A 22,937-nucleotide genomic window follows, 5' to 3' on the forward strand; every position below is an offset into this window, starting at 1 on the left:
AGGCATACACAGTTTTCAGCAAGAGCAAACTTTTTTGTACAATTGGGTGGTGAAGGCGCTTGTGTTAAGAGAACTGGAAAAACAGTAAGAGGAAGGTAACTCACTTGCTATTGTTGCATGCAAAATGGAGGATTAGGGTATGTTTTGTCTCTATGCATTGATGTTGATTTCAATTGCATGCTTTGGTCACAATGTTCGTCCAAACAAGCTGATTGGGAATTCTCAAGGCACAAGCTTTGTCTGGTTCAATCAAGCGTCGCACATTAGTTGCACTATTAAATTAAGTCATGAACACCCCAAAGTCTTCAAAGACATCAAGGCACAAGCAGCTTCATCCAAAGTCCCCTAAAAAACCATGGACCGACAAAATACTGTAAGGTACCAAGCATCCTGGTCTGTTTCAACCCGTTTACCTCAAGCTGCATCTGCATCCACAACCCTCGATCCTCAGAACCTATAGTGAGATCCATGCTGCTGCTCTACATAGATCCTCACCAACTGGCTTCCTTCAAGAAGCTCTTGAACTGCTCCCAGCGGCCTTTACGGAACCAAGCTCTCATCGAGCGGAACTCAGGTCTTAATCCTAAGCTCCCGAAGGTCACCTGTATGATGCAGAGCAAGACCTGGAGTTATAGGAGCGTACATGAACTTGGACATGATGATGACAACGCCTTTGGCTTGTTCCTGAAGCTTCTATATGTAAGCTGATGGAGCATTTTCAACAAAGTGGGTATTGGCCCATGATGGATCGCTGAGAGGGAGTGTTGGATTGTAAAGGGCAACTCCCCATCTGTGAGCCCCCCATATGAGGAGAACAAGGGGAAGTCAGACGGGTAGACGGGAGGGATAGAGAGAGGCTGCCATCTGGGCAGCAAATAGTCTGTGAGGCAGCAAAGATTCATCCTTCTTCATGTTGGTTTAGGGAAGCCATGTGGGCTGCACAGGCCAGCCCTTGTATATGGCTGGCAAGGGGCCCTATACAAGGGAAGATTGGCTGGGGATCTGCCCAGCAATGGGCACCATTGGTGGCTTATATAGGCCAGTAGGCTGGTTGCAGTTGGCAGCAGCTTGGAGCAGGTTAGCAGCAGGCTGAGCTGGTCAGCAGTATGACCGATCTAAGGGCCAGTCCACAGTGTTTGAACCCTAGGCCTGGTTGGCTATTTTGGAGGGCCTTGAATGGCGAGCCCTATGAAAGATGCCCCTTTGGAGGTCTTTGGCAGTCCAGGGCACCCCAGTGTGCTTAGCGATACATGCTATGATGAATTCGCCTTTTGGAAACCAACAGGGCGATCTCCTGGGATGTCATCTGGCTCCTGTGACATTCCCTTGTAGTAGTAAGGGAGGAGTTACCGTGGGACGAGTAACGACTGTGCAAGCAAGCCCCCCCCTAAATACTAGTCTCACTCCTACTAGAGTTAGGGGATATAGCAAGGGAGAAACTGCCTTGGGATGGGCAGGGAGAGTGCAAGCAAGTTCCCCAATGTTGGATCATTTGACCTCACCGAACAATATTGGAAATACCAGTGATGGTCTTGTCTCTTTGGTAGGTGATTTAGTTGGGTCTAGCTCGGTAAATCAAAACAAAAAAGTTAGAAGAAACATAGTTAGAAGAAACATATATAGAGAAAGGTTTAACTTTATAGCTAGGTCAAACATGAATATTCTTCATGATTTTGGGGAAGGTAACATTAATTGGTCTAACTTTAAGGCTTTATTAGTTAGCACTCATTATACTAATAATAACATAAGAATTCTTAATAAACTAAGACGTCTTAGAAACAAGCATCTCAAGACTTTTGTTTCTGTTAGTCCTATATATGCCACGCAAGTAATTTATGTTGTCTATAACATACATAGTAGTAATATGCTTTATGTAGGACAAACCTATAGGACAGCTTTTATTCGTTTTCAAGAACATGTTAGGGAAGCTAGAAAAGTTCATAGGAAGAATTCATTAATTGAGAATATATGCGGCAATGGCAAAGTCTGGTTTCGAATCTTTTCGTTGCTTTCCCATTGAGCATATAGAGGGCCATTTTAATAATGCCAAGGATTTTTACAAGGCTGCTCGTCCTCGTGAATTGTTTTGGATGAGAACTTTACACACTTTCTTCCCAAGAGGTTTTAATTTGGAAGGAAAATCAACTCTTCGTAAAAATAAAAGAACCTAAAAAAAGAACCCTTTGATGTGGAGAACTCATATCAAGCCCTTTAACATTCCTCATTACCAACATAGTCATACACCTAACATCGTATGGAAACCTAAAGTTATGTTACGGGGTTGTCCTAGCTCTCCTGCAATCTCACATGTTCGTGAGTTGCCTCCTTCACTTCCTCTTCCTCCACTTCCTCCTCCTTTAGTTCCTTTAACTTCCTCAATTCCAAGAGTTTTTGCTTCTTGAGACTATAAAAGAAGACTACTCTACCTAGATAGATTAATGTCTCTGGGTCTTTTTTCAATAAAAGTTTTTGAAAAATATAATGTCAAAGTTCATTTTAAACTTCAATACATCTTGGAAAACTTCTCTTTTGAGAATTTGAATCTAAATAAGCTCCATTATATACAACTTAAAACTTCGTTGGATCGCTTCTTAAAAGTAAAAGCTTCCTTTCAAAGCAAAGAAGTCTATCTAAATAAGGAAATCTTGATTTGTATTTTTACTTCTCCCTCACTTGACAAGATAGGCTTAAACTCAATTTTGAAGTCTCCTGAAGTAATGCATTCTCTCCCTCATTTTGTGAGAAGAATTTGGAAGCATCCAGTAGTAGCTTTGGAAGTATGTAAAAACTGTAGGACAAAAGGCTTTCAACTATGGAGAGATAGGTAAAAGGCTTTCAGAGCATTCAAATTCTTCTATCCTTAGAGAACCTTGTTGTTATTAAAGTAAGAGGTTCCAAAGCTTTATTGATGTTGATTTTAGGACATGTAGTCACAGTTGATACCTCAATTTTGCTTTCTAGTAACTTAAGAGACCTTTTCATGAAAGGCACGAAATTTCGATTGTACTCTTTTAAAGAGTCTTGCCCTTTAAAAGCTATTTATAAGGAAATCTCAAAGTTTGTTTTGCAATTAGAAGAATGTTTAGGAGTTCAAAACATCTTATGAGAATGGAAAGGAAAGATTTTGAAGAATTTAGAAAGTTGCTTTGAAACTAGAAGAAGTCCCTTCGGTTAATTGCTCAAAGCAAAGTAACCATCTTTCTAAAGAAGATGAAACTCTTCTTCGAAAATTCCATAGGAATTTTGTTATTTCTTATATGGACAAATGTTCCAATAACTTTGTTTTTATTATCAAAAAGTTTTACTTGGAATGTCTTTTGAGAGAAGTGGACTCGTTTGCCAACACTTACGTCCTTGCCTTAGTTTCTCAAAAGGATTTGATCTCAAAACATCAGAGTTTTTGCAAGTCTTCTGGGTTTGTTTGCAATCCAAGTATACCTTTTCTTTGTGCTGCTTGAAAGTTTCACAAAACTCCAAAAAAGCCAAGATTTATTGCAGCTGCTTGTGAGACTACTTTGACGGATGTCTCTAAATGGCTAAGCTACTGCTTCAAAGCCATGTTGCCTAGTATCCATGAACTTTGGAGGGACTTATTAAAAGAGGCAGATGTCCCCTCGCACTCAAGCTGGATTTTATATGACTCTGTAGGAGTGATTCCTATTGTAAAATTTTTTAATTTGTCTCGAAGCATTCAGGAAAAAGAGTCTCCTATTCTCCTTCAAACCTATGATTTTACCACGCTTTTTACAAAGATCGAGCTGGAAGACCTGAAGTTCAGAATAAAAAAGCTAGTGGTTGAAGTTTTCAAGCTAAGATTTGACAAAGATAGATGCAAAGTGCTAAAAGTTGAGAAAACAGCCTTATGCTTTGACTTTATGTGGCTAAAAAATAAAGATCATGACATAGGTTCTAAAAAGAAAAGATACACAAAGGTAATAAGTGTGGAAGATGTTTGCTCTTGGATAGATTTTTTTAAAGATAATCTTTACATCACAATAGGTGATTCTTTGTTTCAACAAATTATAGAATCCCCATGGACACTAATTGTGCCGTCTTTTTAGCAAACTTTTATCTTTTCACTTATGAATTTGAGTTTATGCAACGTCTTATTTCTATCAATACCTGCCCTATCATTTTACATAAGCTTAGCCAAGTTAGGTGTTTTATAGATGATTTATTTGTACGAGATGTTCCTAACTTTCAAGACTTTATGTACAAAGACACTAGTGCTTTTGGAGAAGGAATCTATCCTCGTGACTCTTGTGAATTGAACTGCACTTCAAGAGGGGATTCTTGTGTTTTCTTATATCTTAGACTTTCTCAATCTACCATAGGATTAGAGGTTGATATATACGATAAATGTGAACAACCTGAATATAGTGGTTAACACATTATAAAAATGCCTCACATTGACTCAAACATTTCTGATTTGGCAAAATATGGAGTCATTTCTTTCCAATTCCATAGATTTTCCCGCCTTTGTACAACTAAGGAGTGGTTATCACTCAATGTAGTAATTTGATCACTTTACTATTACACAAGAGGTATAATCCAAGGAAAATAATGAAAAAAGTACGCACAATCTTAGATATGAAGTCTTTTATCTATGGTGTATCGGCCTTAGGTATGTTTGGAATGATTGAACATAAGCTGAAAACAAAAAGCGGGGAGCTGAATAGCCCGTTTTTCTTTTAGTTTCAAAAGAGAGTTTGTTTGAGTATGCTTGTGCATTCTAAGTTAGAAACGTATTTTTGCCTCTTTGTAGGAAATGATACATAAGTGTAAAGGGCCATTTAGCTTTTTATGTTTTAACTAAGAGTGAGAGTGAGAGAGAGAGAGAGAGAGAGAGAGAGAGAGAGAGATTCTAGTTTTTTGGAAGTTTTTGTTTCTTGACTTGCTTGTTTATTTTTTGCTTAGGCACCTGCTTCCTTTCTTCTTTTCTTTCTCTTTTGTTTATTTGACGTATTTTAGTAAGCACTGGGTTTGCCCAAGAGACTCCGCGGGTCTTTAGAAACCCAGTATAGTTTCTTATGCTTGGGCACTGATGACGACATAAGTGTTGCTTTGCTTGCTAAGTATGTCTTCCTTTTTTTTTTCATAAAAGTTTTTGTTTACCCCTATTTTCTTCTCTTTCATTTTCTCTTTTATTTTCTGTGTAGATTTTTGATCTTCAGAACAACAAAAAATCTAAATTTGTATGATTGGACTTATTCTAGTCTTACAAAGGTATATGCTTATCAGCAGCAAGCTGAGCAAGCTGAAGACAATGGATAGGAAAGGTCAGCCAGTAGCATTCTAGGGCACTCCAGTGTACATATTTGTGATGGGACAGATGTAGAGACAAGGGGGGAGAATAGCAAGGAAGGAGTTGGAGAAAAGGAAAGATTGTAGAAGGAGGGATGGGGGGGGGGGGGGAGAGAGAGAGAGATAGAGAGAGATGCATTTACATCTCTTGTGGGCCTATGAGACAAAGTACGTTCACTAGGAGTAACCCATAGAAATCACAAGAAGTAACCCATACACAATCACAAGAAGTAGCCCATACACTTGATCGAGAGAGAGAGAGAGAGAGAGAGAGAGAGAGAGAGAGAGAGGGGGGGGGGGTAAGAAGCACGTGGTTGTAGATGCCATAAGGAGCGTCACATCACACAGAGGGAAATATGACTTATATAGTCCCTCCCTATTATCTCCTTTTTAGCCCTCCTAATTTCGTTTTTGCCCCTTGGGCTACCCCTAACTAGGCCTATTTTCCCACTTTTTTACGGCCATCCCTCCCCATACAAATTTGCCCAGAAAATTTTGAAAAGCTGATTGCTCTTTATCGAGGTTTTCGAGGACCAATGCTTAATATGGCATCTCATGTTGATTTGAATTTACATGTATCTACTACTCAATATTTCTGTTCAGCTTTGGAAACATATCAACTGTTGCAATCCGGAGAATGTGAGGCTTTTGTTAGAAATGGTATCGGGTAGTGGAAGACTATAGATGAACCCAGGAATCCCATGCGGAAGTGTTTCACTACGGAATCAAACTTCTTCACTTGTGTATACTTCACACTCATAGATGTGTGTGCAGACCAGTAAACAGCAGTTCATCCAAGAGAAATATAGAAGCCACACTGATATATTTCCATCCGTCCAAAATCAGAAGGAGATCACGAAACCATGGTCCTCTGATCTTACCAAAAATCCTCCTACCACCTCTAGATCTTTGAGCCCATGTGCTCCTTTGAGCTTATGTAGACTCTCTGTCTAGTGATCCTTCCACCTTTCTGCGCGGGTGTAACATGCAACGGTAATCTGATCGTGTAATTCACAGCAACCTTCTTTAAACCTTTAGTGAGGAATTAGTCTTGTTTACCATAGAGAGAGAAAGGAGATGAGGGTAGAGAGAGAGTAGAGTCGACAACCGATTGGGTCCTTGTACCCACTGAGGGCCCCCTCTCCCAATCAGGGGAGAATTTGATTTATACTTGGAGAACTGAGAAATACAAAGAACACTCTTCGAGAGAGCATGGAACGCGCTTCTGAAGAACTCACTGTGCACACGTATAGCAGACTCAAAGACTTGAGAGGCAACGTTGACCAATACCGAGACCTTGACGCTGTCCACACTGACGATGTAGGATGCTTTTGCAAGGCAAGGGAGAGGCTTGTGCTGTCTACCGGAATGCAGGGTTACTACGTGAGTGAGAGAGTGAAAACTTTGAGTGATAGATCCTATGAGAGAACCGAGAGATGACTGAAATGTAGAGCTGAGAGTGAGCTGTGTAAACTGTAAAAGAGAGCTGAGAAAGCTGAGGAAACAGTGTCCAAACCTTTCTCCGTTTGCTGGTCCAAACCTCTGACTGTTGTGCTGCGTGGTCACCTTCAGATCAGGCTGAACTGATGGCCAAGGGACTGAGGCTAGAGCAGGGCCAGATCTGAGGATCTCAGGGGCTGCACAGGAGCTGAAGTGGAGCTGTAGGAGAGCTGAAGGCAGGAGCAAACTGAATCCTTCAAAAGGGCAGCAAGGGGGCCCTTTTATAGGGCTGGAACTGAGCCAACCCAGTCTGTAAACAGCCGACTTGGTCGGTCTGTTTTACAGACTGGTTGGCCTACAACCAGCCTATAAAAGCCCTCCCTGGCTCATTTGCCAGGGGAGTTTTTGGGCAGCCTTTGCAGGCTGCCTTCCCGGCTTACCTGTCTAGCCTTTGGGGGCCCTAAAGGGCTCCTAACCTAGGCTAAGACCTAACCTATAAGATGGAAATACTTAACCTACTGTTCTCCAGTGGGTACTAGTGAACAAGAACTGAATTATTGACTTGACCTAAGGCTGAGAGACTGACCTATGTAGCTTGTGCGTGACTGTCCGTGGACAAGGGCTCAAAAAGGGGTCACAGCATACGACAAAATCTCCTATCTGGGAGCTATAACACACTTGTCGATGTAGCCAGTGTGTCACCTTGCACCCAAGTGCAGGGGTGCATGTGACATTCCCTCCTTAACTTGGCAGTAGGTTCATTGCTTCCAAGTAGTCCGCCAATATCTGGGGAAACTCCTGGAAAAAAATCTTCGTTCAACCACATTGCTTCATGGGTACCTCAATCACGGAACTTGGTGTGAAACTCACGGATCCTGCGTCCTGACCCATGCTTGAGTTTATGAAGAAGGATTTGTTCTGGCTACAAAACTTCGGCTTCATCAAGAACTTCAGGTTGTTGATCGTCGGAAATCTCTGAAAGAGGAGGTCCAAAATATGGCTTCAACCAAGCTACATGGAACACGTTGTGCATAGTCCAACTGTCTGGTAGGCGTAACTTCATTGAGACATCGTTGATCTTCTGAATAATAGGGAATGGTCCGAAGCTCTTGAAGGATAGCTAAGGGCATCGCTTGCCCACCTGCTTCAATCTTTGCTTGATAATGCGTAAATACACCCATTGACCCTCTTTATATTGGACATCTCGTCTGGATTTGTTAGCTTGGCGCGCATACGATGCTTGAGCTTTGGCGATGTGGCTTTTCACGGACTTCGTAATCCGGTGGTTTTATTGGCTTCAAGAGATGGAGACACCATCCGGGTGAGGAGTGAGGTAAACCGCCGTCCAAACGCTGCTTCATAAGGTGTGCGACTAATACTTGAAGAATAGGTATGGTTCAGAATGGCCTGCACAAGCGGAAGAAACTGCTCTCACTTTCCCTGAGCATCATGACAATATGATTTCAAATATCAAATGCTATACCTTTATACTTTTCCGTCTCGCCGTTCGATTGTAGATGGAAAGCACTGGACATCTGTAGCTTAGTACCAAAATTATCAAACAAGGCTCGCCAAAAGTTAGACGTAAACTTTGAGTCCCTGTCGGATGTGATTGGCAACCCTCCAATGGGATACTTTTAGCCGGAAAAATTATCGAGATCAGAGGCTAGAGACTAAGTATGGCTACGCTCAAAGACCATAGAGAAAAGGAGATCATGAGGGCGAAGGGATGTCATAGGGGTGAACAAGGAATTAGAAGTGGAGGGAAGGAAAAGGGAGACTATGACACAAGGGGAAAGGGAGAGGGGGAAGAGAAGCATGTACATGATAGGAGGAGGAATGTGGAGATGTAGACATGAAGGGAAGTGAGCCATACTTTATTGGAAAGAAGGGATGAGAGGGAAATATCAAAATACTAGCTAGGTGGCTTTACAAGAATGAGCGTGTCTCATTAAGGAATAGCCCCTTCCTTTTATAGCCAAAAGAGGGGGTCTCTCCACATTAATGTATCCTCCCACATGCATGGTGTGTGTGGAAAAGTCTTCCATGTGGGCTAGGTGGGTACGCACTCTCAATTGTGTGCGACAACCCTTTGCCTCCATTTTCCACATAAATCAAGCCCCATATCTCAAGTCTATGATACTCCCTTGGTCTCTTTCCAATTTTATAATAGATTCAAACCTCTAGGAGGACAAGTGGAGGGTTGGCACAAGGAATCTTGCCACCTCATCCTACTTTCCCCATTATTTAACTAGCTCTCTTTGTCCTTCTATACCTCCCCCACATGGGCCTATCCCATATGGAGGGAATAACTCAATATAATAGCCATCTCCACCCATTTTATATTGCTTCTCCCATGGACTTTGAGCCATATCTCAATTATTGCATCCTAGGTGGAGGGGTGGCACATGGAGGAGCCATGCCACCTTGCATTTTATAATATTACTATTATGGATTATATACAACACACCTTATGGGTCCTCTTACATGGAAGGGTGGCACATGGTCGTGCCCTACCACCTCAACCTTGGGCCCTATGCACACCATATTTGATTATACTATTGCCACATATACAAACACACATACATATTAATGCCTTTTTCCTTAGACAATTTTATCCATAACAGTTCCCTCCCCCAGGCAGGGAATGCACGGCATTTCCATGCCTAGGACCATCACGCACAAAGAAAGGCTTGAGGTAGCGCTTGTTGATCACCTTCTTGCCATATGGTTCATGCAGCTCCTGAACTTGTATAGACCCATTGCTACATTCTTTGATGACTTTGTATGGACCAGCCCACAGTGGCAGAAACTTCTTATCCATTTGGTGGTCCAATCTGTTATCAAAGCATAGCACAACATCCCCCTCAGCAAAGTGTCTTTCCCATCCCTTGCGAATCTTAGCATCCAATCGGGCCTTTTGTCGATTCTTTTGGATCTCTGTCTGGTGTAGTGCAAGGCGTCGGGTCTCATCTAACTTCTCAAGTTGTACCAATCTGGCCTCTACACGTTCATCTTCTGTCATCCTCTGTTCCTGCGCCAATCTCAAGGCCGGAATCTCTATCTCTAGTGGTAAAACTGCCTCAGTACCATACACCAACTCAAAAGGGGTGTGACCTGTAGATGTTTTATGAGTGATGTTGTAAGCCCACACTGCTTCAGTGACCTTCTGATCCCATTGGCTCCTATTCCCTGCGGCCATTTTTCCTATGGTTTTACAGAGGAGGCCATTGGTCCGCTGTGTTTGACCCATGGATGCTGGATAATAGATGCTAGAAGTGTGATGATCAATGCCCATGCGATCCATGAGTAACTCCACTGCTTCATTTAAGAATGGACTCCCATGGTCAGAGACTATCTCCATGGGTGTCCCAAACCTTGTGCAGATACGTTCAAATATGAAACTTGAAACTGCCTTTCCATTTGCAGCAGAGAGAGCGATAGCTTCAGCCCACTTAGTGACATACTGAGTGGCTACCAAAAGATACTTCTTTTTGCGGGCAGTCATGGGCAAGGGCCCGACAAAATCTATTCCCCACTTCTGAAACGGATGGATGGACATCACTGGGTGATGTTGCCCGGGACGCAAATCCTTCCTACCAAAGAATTGACATGGTTCACAGGTTTTGCAATACAAAGTGACATCCTTGAACAATGTCGGCCAATAGTATCCAGCATGTAAAATCTTCTTAGCTGTATAGTCAAGGCTGTATAGTCACTGGCATAGTGGCCTCCACAAAATCCATCATGATAATGCTTCAAGATCTTAGGCACTTCATCTGCATCAATGGCCCGTCTGAGTACCCCATCCATGCCTTGACGGTACAACACCCCATCAAGGAGGGTGTAGCGCTTACTATCTCTGCAGATCTTCTTTCTCTCATAGCTTGTACTTTCTGAAGGAAAGGAGAAAGCGGTCAAAAACTTATAGATACCACCATACCAAGGATCCCCAACTTCTATGGCTGCTACCAGGGTTACATCAAGGCATTCTTCTAAATCGATCAAAGCATTCTTCAAGTTGGAACAACCCCCTTTTACAATTTTGCAAGAAAAATCATATTCTTGTAGAACTGCCAACCATTTGGCCAACCGGCCCATGGGATTTGGTGATTGAAGAACCTGCTTTGCAAGACCAGTGCTAGTGAGTATAAAGAAGGACTTTCCAGCCACATAATGCTTAAATTTCTCAATGCAAAACACCAAAGACAAGGCATGCTTGTCGGCCTCTGAATAGCGTCGCTCAGTGTCGAGCAATTGTCGAGAAGCAAATCGAACGGGATACATGAACCGATCCTCCCCTTGCTGGAGAAGAATACCTGCCAGAGTGTGCTCACCAAACCCAGGATTGATATAGAAGGTCTTTGACAAGTCTGGATTGCGTAGAATGGGTTCTGAAGCCAGAGCATTCTTGATTTGTGCAAACCCATGATCACAATCCTCATTCCAAGAGAAATCAACCCCATCTTTTAATAGCATAGTCATGGGCCGTGTCAAAGCAGCATACTGATCAATGAAGCGGCGATAGTATCCTGCTAGATTGACAAATGAGCGTACCTGACGTTTGGTTGTAGGTGGGGAGAGTTTGAAGATGGCTTCTACCTTCTCGGGGTCAGGCTTGATGTCCTTAGATGAGACAACATGTCCCAATAACCTCCCTTGAGTGGCTCCAATGGTGCATTTCTCAGGGTTGAGACTGCCATTTGCATCATTGACCCTTTGGAATGCCAATCTAACCTTCCTGATGTGCTCCTTACGTGATGAGAATATACAGAAATCATCTAAAAACACCTCTAAGAAATCCCCCGAATAAGGAGCAAACACCATCTGCATAAATCTTTAAAAGGTGGCAGGAGCATTGGTGAGGCCAAATGGCATTACTTTGAATGCAAATGTCCCCCAGGGTGTGGCAAATGTGGTTTTAAGCACATCTTCCTCGGCAATTCTGATTTGATAAAACCCCGAGTAACCATCACAGAAAGTATACATCTCATGACCACTTACCTTCTCAAGAATGAGGTCTTGAAAGGATAGAGGATGATGATCCCTCTTGGTGGCAGCGTTGAGCTTCTCATAGTCGATGCAGACCCGCCACTTGTTGTTTTTCTTTGGGATGACTACCACTGGTGAAACCCATTCAGTATTGTGTACCGGAACAATAAACCCAGCCTCTACAAGCTTCTGCAACTCTAAGCGCAAAGCATCGGTCTGCAGAGGCCCTAATCTCCGATACTTCTGAGCCACAGGCTTTGCATCAGGCTTCAGCTCTATCTTGTGCTCTATGGCTGTCACATGGCGAAGGTGGTGGTAGCTAGTTGCAAAGAGATCAGGGAAATCTTTGAACATTTCAAGAAACTCATCTTTCTCACCTGGAGTGAGGTTTGGAGAAAGCATTGATTCGAGCTGTTGAGGACTAGCTGTTATCTTTTCTGCAGGTGGCAGGGTCGGAGAGACCCCCATCATGTAAACTTCCTCCTCTGAGAATTCCTCCCCCCCCGTTTGATTCTTCCATGGACTCAGACACTGAAGATGAGATAGTATCACTATCATGCTCCTCTTCTTCTTCCGGTTCCATGGCGCCAGGTTGCACAGGGATTTTCTCCTTGGAAGCACCAAAAGACATGTGTCCTGTCTTCCAATAGCTGACTGCATCACTTTTTCTCAACCATGGTCTCCCGAGTATGGCAGGGTAACTTCTGCCTGTATCTTCAATGTCCACTACATAGAAATTGACAGTGGTGGTCAGCCCGTTGATAGTGATGGGCAAATCCTCAATGACTCCCATGGTGGCGAGTCGTCGACCATCTGCTACCTTGATTCGAGTGGAGGAACGCCTTGTACATTTCAAATTCAATTTCTTCATGATGCGGGGCACCATGATATTACATGCAGCTCCCCCATCAACACACACATTTTTGACACGGCAATTATCTATGATGACATCTACTGTGTGTGGGTGCCGATCAATTTCTTCAGAGATAGAAGATACCTCTCGTACCTTTCCCTTTTTCTTGCTCTTCCTTGTTGAGAGACCTTGCTGCAGCTCACGTCTCACCTTAGGGCTTAATGCTATTAGTTGAGGGAGTGTGATGCTCAAAGAACGATGAGCAAGGTCTTGAACGACCGAATAGTCCTCTTGCCCTGAGTCGATGGGAAAATCCGAGGGTGACCACTTACTCCTGCGAGATCTTTTAGTCTTCTCTGTTGGTGGGTCTGCCATCTCAGCATCTGAGGGCTCTGAGAAGGACACCTTCTTCCTGGGGCGGCCCGGTCCACGGTTTGGAGAGGGGTCCGAGGTAGCACGAGTTCTTTTCCCGAGATCAAGGATCTCCACATCAGAATCCTCAGTGCCCGACTCACTTAGAAGATTCACCCTGGGAATATTGGGGCATTCTGTGCGATAATGACCCTTCTGGTGGCACTCGTAGCATACAACATTAGCACGATCTCTTGGAGGGCGGTTGGTTTGATTTCTGATGCCCACCATCTCAAGCCGAAGATCATTCAGGGCCTTGGCTAGGTCATTGACTCCAGGTTCTGTTGCAGGGGGGGCCTCTTTAGTTGGAGGGGCCACGGGAGTAGAGAGGAGGGGAGCTCGTGGGCGAGGCTGGGGAAATCTTCGAGGCGGAGGATGAGGATATCCACCTTGTTGAGGGTAAGCATCTAAGGGAGGACCATACATTTGAGGTGGAGGCGGTGGATACATTCCTAATGAGGGGTGGGGGTATGCCCCTGAGTTAGACCCCCCAGGTTGTTGTTGCAGGAATGGAGGGGGATGCGGAGGGACAATCGTCTTCTTTGAAGCGGGGTCAGACTGAACTTTATCAAACTTTTGAGCAATCTCATGTGCTAGCACCATAGTTTCTGGATTCTCCCATTTAAGCTTGAGGCGGAATTCATCACTCGCTGCTGCTACAAGGTAGCCCAGCACATGCTGAGTCATTCCAGCTCGAAACCCGACATTGTCCTCCTGTGTGGCAATCAAACGGTCCAGGAGCACGGCCGCTCGATCCACATATCGACGCGCCGTCTCACCTTCTGACTGCTTCAAATTTGCCACTTGCAGGTACACATTCTCCGGCTCCTCTTCTTTGCCGAAATACTCAATCATTGCTGCTGTCAACCTTGGCCAGCTTTGGCGAACATCTTCGGTTTGCTTCTCATACCACACTTGAGCCAAACCTTCTAGAAATGTGGGAAGAACCAATAGCCATCTGTCTTCAGTAAGAAAGTTGAGAGAGACACAACGGCGTTTGAAAGCCACAAGATACTCATTTGGATTTTCTTCTACCCGTCCACAAAACACGGGAATGTCAGCCATGCTTGGAAGATGGAAAAGAGGGGCTTATCTATGGACGAACAATAGTAAGAGGAAGCTTGAACCGAAAATCGGGTGAAGATACATCCAAAAAGCACACATAGGCAGGGTAGGGTGTGACTGGTGTAGTGTGAAATATTACACGAGAAGAATCTTCAGCATAGAATAGCACATAGACAATCCTAAAAGGACCAATCCTCATGATATCACATTGATCATTACACGCGAGGGTTAGAAGTGCGACATTGCATGAGGTTGTTCATCAAGGCAAACAAGAATGCCATGACAAATGTCAGCAGTTGGAGAGCTTGCACATCACCTTCAGCTTCTTCCAGTTCTTGTAGTCGCCATTCTATTTCTTCAAGGGGTGTGCGGTCTGGCATCCTTCTTTTGAGTAATGTCCTTGAGAATCCTCCTGATGGTCTTCCGAAGTCGGTGAACTCGTATCAAGTATGCCCAACACTTAGTTTCATGATGACCACAACCTTTGCATTCCTTACAAACGATCATCCTCCTTCGTGGCTTGCGGCTTTGTTGGGGTGGCGCTTCCATCGCGTCATGCGTGATTGAAATACAAGCTTCACGTGCTAAGAAATCAGCAACAAGATTTCTAGCTCGAGGGATATGCTGAATTTTTACCTCTTCAAATTGGTTGCAAAGTTCCAAGGCTTGTTGATGTCGTGGAAGCAAGCCTTTGCTCCGCACCTTCCACCTTCCACTAACTTGTTCACACACTAGTTGAGAATCTCCTTGCACCTCGAATTGCTTGGCGTGATGTTCTTGTGCCTTTTGTAGCCCAAAAATGAGCGCTGAGTACTCAGCTTGGTTGCAAGTACTTGCGGGCGAAGACTTGCTGTAACAAAACTCCTCACCACCCGGTGAAGTAAGCTTCACACCCACGCCAGCCGCCTTGGTCGAAGGTTTGTAAGCTCCATCAAATTGAAGAATCCAAGATGTCATCACACCAAGACTAGAATTCGGACATCCCAAGTTTCTCGGTAGTCCAAGATAGGTAGGAGGAGAGGGTGGGGAGAATTCAACACTTGAGCCAAACGTTCAGCACCAAATAAACTTGCAATTCTTTGTTGATAGTTTATCTTAAGCCCAAAAAGAATTACAATTTGAAGCTCGAAATGAGGCACAAAAGGCTGATTAGGTACAAATGGATTCCTTGGTCAAAACATTACCAACCATAGCCAAGGCCTAGAAACCTTTGTAATGAGATTGTGAATAAACCATTTAGGACGAGCTTTTCCACAGGAATCAACAAGCAGATGCGCCAAATCTCCCTCCAAGCTTGGGGAGCATCCCACCCTTCGAAGAAGGAAACCGTTTTGATTACCTCTGAAGCAGCAAGTAGTTCGATCACCGCACAATGAGTAGAAGTAAAGTCAAAATCCTCCCAGCGTATCAGTAGTTCGTCACCATGAATCATCCACGGTGTGTCATTCCACCCGTCATCACCATCAATAATGCACTGGACAATCAGCCGTTGAAGGTCGACATGAAGATCAAGGAAGACATCTCGTGCATTGGTAGCCGTAAGGTGTGGAGGAACAGGCACCAATTCCTTAAACGCGTCGAGAAGTGACATAAATGTCCACCCTTCTCGTGAGGCGTGCGTTCGTGAAATGAGCTTGGAGAAGTTCTGAATTGGTAATCTAGCAAGAGATGTGGATAGAGCACATAAAATGAAATATTTTTGCTTTTTACAGCAAGAGCAAACTCCTTATGGTTAGAGAGTTACAGCTCCCGCAATTTTAATATATGAACAAAAATCATTACATTTTAACCACTTCCAACTTGTTAGCCCAATGATAAGACTTTCTTTTGTGAAGGGGGAGGTCTTGGGTTCCAATCCTACTCTTTAATAAAAAGAGAGGAGAAGGAGAAGAGAAAGAGAAGGAGAAGAAGAAGAAGAGAAGAGATAGGGGGGGGCGCGGGATCTGCTGTTACTCTTTTGCAGGGGCTCATGAAACAGTCCGCGACCAGAGCAATCCAGAAAACTGTCCACAACCAGAAGTCGCGGCAGTCCAGAGAACTGAAGCGCAGAAAACTGTCCGCAACCAGAAGTCGCAGCAGTCCAGAGAACTGAAGCGCAGAAAACTGTCCGCAACCAGAAGTCGCAGCAGTCCAGAGAACTGAAGCGCAGAAAACTGTCCGCAACCAGAAGTCGCAGCAGTCCAGAGAACTGTCGCGCAGGAGACGCACAAACCGAATGCACGCGCAGTAGCTTAGAAAGAGCACAGATGGTATAGTTTTGTTGATGTAACCCGTACGAATAGAAGATTCGCCACCAGCCGTGGAGATTCGTATCCCAGCAGCCACACCAAAACTTTTAGCCGGAAAAATTATCGAGATCAGAGGCTAGAGACTAAGTATGGCTACGCTCAAAGACCATAGAGAAAAGGAGATCACGAGGGCGAAGGGATGTCATAGGGGTGAACAAGGAATTAGAAGTGGAGGGAAGGAAAAGGGAGACTATGACACAAGGGGAAAGGGAGAGGGGGAAGAGAAGCATGTACATGATAGGAGGAGGAATGTGGAGATGTAGACATCAAGGGAAGTGAGCCATACTTTATTGGAAAGAAGGGATGAGAGGGAAATATCAAAATACTAGCTAGGTGGCTTTACAAGAATGAGCGTGTCTCATCAAGGAATAGCCCCTTCCTTTTATAGCCAAAAGAGAGGGTCTCTCCACATTAATGTATCCTCCCACATGCATGGTGTGTGTGGAAAAGTCTTCCATGTGGGCTAGGTGGGTACGCACTCTCAATTGTGTGCGACAACCCTTTGCCTCCATTTTCCACATAAATTAAGCCCCATATCTCAAGTCTATGATACTCCCTTGGTCTCTTTCCAATTTTATAATAGGTTCAAACCTCTAGGAGGACAAGTGGAGGGTTGGCACAAGGAATCTTGCCACCTCATCCTACTTTCCCCATTATTTAACTAGCTCTCTTTGTCCTTCTATACCTCCCCCACATGGGCCTATCCCATATGGAGGGAATAACTCAATATAATAGCCATCTCCACCCATTTTATATTGCTTCTCCCATGGACTTTGAGCCATATCTCAATTATTGCATCCTAGGTGGAGGGGTGGCACATGGAGGAGCCATGCCACCTTGCATTTTATAATATTACTATTATGGATTATGTACAACACACCTTATGGGTCCTCTTACATGGAAGGGTGGCACATGGTCGTGCCCTACCACCTCACAACCTTGGGCCCTATGCACACCATATTTGATTATACTATTGCCACATATACAAACACACATACATATTAATGCCTTTTTCCTTAGACAATTTTATCCATAACAATACCAATACTTGATAAACAAACGAGCTACATCTTCAGGCTGGCCGTTTGTTTGCAGGGAATAAGCATACAATATTTACTAAAGCAACAAACAATAGTAAGACATTGAGTATTACGCGTACCTATGGATGCTGGAAGTGGCCCCACGAAATCCATACCTATGTCTTGAAAGGGACCGTCGGGGATTGGCAATGGCATAAGTAATCCTGCCGCTTTCTTGTGGGAAGCCTTGATCTTTTGGCATATTTTGTAATTCTGCACATAGCCGTATACGTCCTTCCGCATCTTTGGCCAATAGAAATAGCGCTCTAACTTCTCCTAAGTTTCGTTGATACCTCTGTGGCCACCGGTAAGGGCGTCATGGGCATCATGAAGAAGCAACTGCCGTTTGTCTTTGAGTACACATAATCTTTTCTTATAGAAAAGCCAACCGTCCTCTAATGAGTAATGGCCTGGAGCAAGTGTCGTGGCTAACTGGAACTGCGTGCCAAACTCTGCTGACTCTGCGTACTGTGCCTTCATGCTATCAAGATCCTTTCCTTTGATTTCGAGAACAATGGCGTGCTCAATGGTTTGGATGGAACCTTTCCGACTGAGAGCGTTTGCAACGGGGTTGTTTTTGCTTGGGACCTACTCGATCATTCCTCCAAACTGCTGGAATATCTAGCTCCACCGCTGCTGCTGCCGATCGCTCCATTGCGTACTAGGCATTATCTGAAGTCACTTAAGGGCTTGGTGATCTGTCTTCACTCTGAAAGTCCGTCCGTATAGGAAAGGTTTCCAATGTTTTAATGCTTGGATGACTCCGAGGAGCTCTCTATCATACACTGAATAGTTCTTTTCGGCATCGTTAAGCTTTTTGTTATGCCATGGGCCTATCCTCTTGCTGTAAAACTGCCCCTATGGTGACATTGCTAGTGTCTATGATTATTAGAAATGGATCATCCCAAGAGGCGATCTTCATAACGGGTGGTGTCGTGGCCAACCGTTGCAAGTCGTGGAAAGCGCTTCCCAATATACTCTGCGAATACCCAGGACATCATCTTGTTGAATGTTGGTGGTGCATTCTTCAGACCAAAGGGCATGACGACGAACTCGTAATGAGCTCGCTCAATTCGAAAAGTTGTCTTTGGGATGTCAGCTTCAAAAATCTGGATTTGATGGTAGCGACTCTTGAGGTCAATCTTTGAAAAAAATCTTGCACCATTGAGTCTTTCCAAGATGTACTTGATGTGGGGCATAGGAAACTTGTTGCTTACCGTAAGCTTGTTGCGTGCTCTGTAGTTGACACATAGTCGTGCAGACTTATCCTTCTTTGCCACAAATAGAATGGGTGTAGCGAAAGGCGAAGAAGAAGGTCTAATAAACGCTGTGCGCAGTAGTTGAGACAATTGCTGCTCTAACTCCTCCTCCATAGACTTTGAAAGTCGATAAGGGAACTTACTTGGAGGTGTTGAGTCTGGAAGTAGATCGATGCGATGGTCTTCCGGTCGGTTGGGAGGCAGTTAGGGTGGCAGATCGTCCCATAGCATGATGTCTTGGAACTCTTGGAGTAGATCCACCATTGCTTGCCCCATCGGAGGAGCAGCTTGAACTGAAGTGATTTGGCACTAGACATAGACAAGTGCACACATGGCACCCTTGCGGGTGGCGCGACCTGCTTGAATATGAGAGATTTATGGAATCCCTGGTATGCTCCGATCACCGCGTATCACGGCAGGCTTAAGTAAACCTTCCACAATCGTGAAGGTGTCCTGCCGCCAATCAGGTGTCGGAGCATGCTCACGGAACCACTGAATCCCGAGGATCATGTCACACCCCATCAAAGGAGTCAAAATAAAATCCCACGTAAACATGGCCTTCTGAACTGAAAAAGTGAAATGGATGGTCTTATGCGTGATGCGTGTGTGCAAGATGGGTGTGAACCCGTCCACTGCAAGCTCGTGAGGCACCAAGGTGCACCCCACTGTCTTGGCAAGCGGAGGGGAGATGGCATCTTTTGAACTCCCCATATCGTACATGACAATAAACTGATGCCCGTTAGTTGTGCCGTATGCTCGAATGAGTGCCTTCTTTTGATATGAGAAATCGCCCTCCTTCTTACCTTGAAAGACCATTGTGGGAATGGCGTTCAAAGCAGGGAAGACGACATTTGTAGCTGAGGATGGAGACGGGGTTGGAAGAGCCAATACATTGGCGACGGACGAAGTAGGTGCTTTTGTAGCTTTTTCGGCAAGCCACTTTGGACAATCCTTCTTACCATGCCGAGCGATGTGGTGGCAATGAAAGTAGCGATGTTCTTGGTGGTACCGCTTTTGCTCGTCGGGCTGTAGATACCCTCTCGTAATACCCCCTTTAGCCTTCTCATCCGGAGTCATCTTTGGCTTGGACTCCTCCTTTTGACCAGAAGCCTGGCCGTCTTTTTTTTGGAATTGGTTGTCCTTCTGATCCTTACCCACTGTGTTGTTTGACTGCTGCAAGGCTTTGGAATCTTTCTGGACCTGCTTGGGCTTTTCCCTGTTCAGCATCATCTCCTGATTTTGTGCGAGAGTTAGCGCTTACTTGTAATCCTGCGGGATGAAGTTCCGAATGGTAAAACGTATGTTCGTGTCCAATCCTCGAATGAATTGCTTCAATTTGGCACCCTCCGTCACGTCCAACTGTTGCGCCAGCGTGATGACCTTGTTACTGTATGTCAACATAGGCAAACCATTCTGGGAGAGACGAGCGAACTCATCCTCCAGGTTAAGCATATATTGGGGTGGGAGAAAACGGGCTTTGAGGCCAGCCACAAACGTTGCCCAAACAAAATTCATCTTAAACGTTTTTGGGTCAGTATGCTTACTAGCCCAATGAAATGAGCTACAAACTGATGGATAAATTGCAAAATTGCTGAATGGTCACACTTACCATCATACTTAACAAAATTTGGAGTGGACTGAGTGAGTGATGTTACCTTGTCGATGGCGAAGCTGTGGCAGAGACGGTTGCTGCGCTCAAACTTGCCTGCATTGCGGCTAACATCTGTTTGTGTTGGAGAAGCATCGCCTCTCAGTCTAGCTTTTGTTGCCTCTCTGCTTGGGCAAGCTTTGCGCATCAGAGTGCCTCCTCATTTTTGCGTTCCTCACGCATCAACAAGAGCAGTTTTTCAAAATATGTGGTTCCTCTTTCTTCCAGCGGCTTTTCTGCTTCTTTTTCCTCTAGACGTTGTTTTGTTTGGTCCAGCTGTCTTCTGCTTTCTTCCAGTTGGGATGAATGTTCTTCGAGTTGCTGCAGGAATACCCGATTCTGCTCTAGAAGGTTCACCATCACTTCTTGAGCATTTGGCGGAAGCGTATCTTGTTGGTAGTCTTTCTCCTCTTCAAAGTCTTTGAGTCAAGCTGGATATAGATTGAAGCTATGATACCAATGTAACATGCAGCGGTAATATGATCGTGTAATTCACAGCAAGACCTTCTTTAAACCTTTAGCGAGGAATTAGCGTTGTTTACCATAGAGAGAGAAAGGAGATGAGGGTAAAGAGAGAGTAGAGTCGACAACCGATTGGGTCTCTGTACCCATTGAGGGCCCCCTCCCCCAATCAGGGGAGAATTTGCTTTATACTTGGAGAACTGAGGAATACAAAGAACACTCTTCGAGAGAGCACGGAACGCGCTCCTGAAGAGCTCACTGTGCACACGTATAGCAGACCCAAAGACTTGAGAGGCAATGCTGACCAATACCGAGACATTGATGCTGTCCACATTGACGATGTAGGACGCTTCTGCAAGGCAAGGGAGAGGCTTGTGTTGTCTACCGGAATGCAGGGTTACTGCGTGAGTGAGAGAGTGAAAACTAGGAGTGATAGATCCTATGAGAGAACCGAGAGATGACTGAAATGTAGAGCTGAGTGTGAGCTGTGTAAACTGTAAAAGAGAGCTGAGAAAGCTGAGGAAACAGTGTCCAAACCTCTCTCCGTTTGCTGGTCCAAATCTCCGATTGTTGTGCTGCGTGGTCACCTTCAGATCAGGCTGAACTGATGGCCAAGGGACTGAGGCTAGAGCAGGGGCAGATCTGAGGATCTCAGGGGCTGCACAGGAGGCTGAAGTGGAGCTGTAGGAGAGCTGAAGGCAGGAGCAAACTGAATGCTTCAAAAGGGCAGCAAGGGGGCCCTTTTATAGGGCTGGAACTGAGTCAGCCCAGTCTGTAAACAGCTGACTTGGTCGGTCTGTTTTACAGACTGGTTGGCCTACAACCAGCCTATAAAAGCCCTCCCTGGCTCATTTGAGGTGTTTGAATTTGCTTCAGTTTATGCACCTCAGTCCTCTAGAGAAAGAACTGCAATTTGAGATGCCATGCAACAATATCCGTGGAGATATCATGCCTACATATGTGGGGATTTCAATAATGCTCCACAACAGGGAGACAACACCTCCAGACAGACAGCAGGTAGTCAGCCTAGGCGGGCAACACCTCGCAGCAACTTCTTCTAGGTCTCATTCACCTCTTGAATATAGGCCCAAGGATGGTCCTTCTGCTGCTCCTTCTTGCTCTCTGAGGGCTGCTTCAAGTGAGAAGGGGCTCAAATGGCCCCTTTTATAGGGGCTAAACCCTTTGATAAAACCGACCAGCCAGCCTCTTTTTGGACGACTAGAAACCCCCCTAGCAGCCGACTGGAGAGGGTCTCTATAAATACCGTACTAGGATTTCGCTGGCCTGCCTGGCCACGTGGCATCCAGCCACTGGCCCAAGCTGTACCAGCCTTGTTGTGTGCCCCAAATCCAGGCACATATGGCCCCAAATCTTGCTGCACCTGTTCCGCCTCTTGCTTGGCCCCATTCAGCCTCCGGATCTGCTCCAATCAGCCCACATTGGTCTGATCCCAATTCGTCGATGAAGATGCTCCATACTAGCCCTCTGGATCACTTTGGCTTCATCATAGTCGTTTCCTAGCTTTGCATTTAGTGGCTCCTGCTTTGCTAGCCCTAGTTCCGCATAAGCACATCGGTCTGGTACACAAGTCCGTCTTTGGAAGCACCTGATGGCACCATCGCCTTCAGTCTCGAACCTGCCTTCAAACTCGAGCACTCCAGGTACCAGCATCCTCCAATTGTCCCCCTCATGATGGGTGAACAGCATGAAGTTCTCCAGGCACCAAGCTCTCAAGGTCTGTTTCAACCTCTCCTTCGTCTGGCTAGGTTTGCAACCAAACATCATACCTGCGACATTATATCCTAGGTATTAATTTAGATTATCTGGACCATAGACTCCATGTGTGGTTCTGTGTTGTGTCCTAAATCAGAGCCTCTGTCTAACCCTAGATCCTTAGGTCCTATCGGAGAATCCCCCTCTGTGTCAGTAACACTAGCCAAGCACCGAGATGGTTCCAGGCACTTGTCATTGTCCATCACCTTCACAAAGTTCTCTGACTCCTCTCCTGACCATTCCTCAGTGTCGGACATCCTGATAGTAACACTGGGGTGCATATACCTAATCTCATGACACGACCTCATAGGAACTACCCTACCACTAACCCGAGATCTTGACCCCAAACCCACCAGACGTAGG

General features: G+C 44.9%; 1 protein-coding gene and 1 pseudogene across 1 annotated transcript in view; one reads left to right on the plus strand and one right to left on the minus strand.

Moving 5' to 3' along the window:
- LOC147897048 (DEA(D/H)-box RNA helicase family protein) overlaps positions 1 to 22,937 on the plus strand; it is a 34,018-nt gene that overhangs the window by 1,173 nt on the left and 9,908 nt on the right. The gene's annotated exons all lie outside the window — the stretch shown is intronic.
- Positions 492 to 19,768, minus strand: LOC147897049 (uncharacterized; annotated as a pseudogene).

This window comes from Dipteris shenzhenensis, chromosome 11 (assembly GCF_047967505.1).
Source record: "Dipteris shenzhenensis isolate YYH24624 ecotype China chromosome 11, Dip_SZ_1.0, whole genome shotgun sequence".
Lineage (NCBI taxonomy): Eukaryota > Viridiplantae > Streptophyta > Polypodiopsida > Gleicheniales > Dipteridaceae > Dipteris > Dipteris shenzhenensis.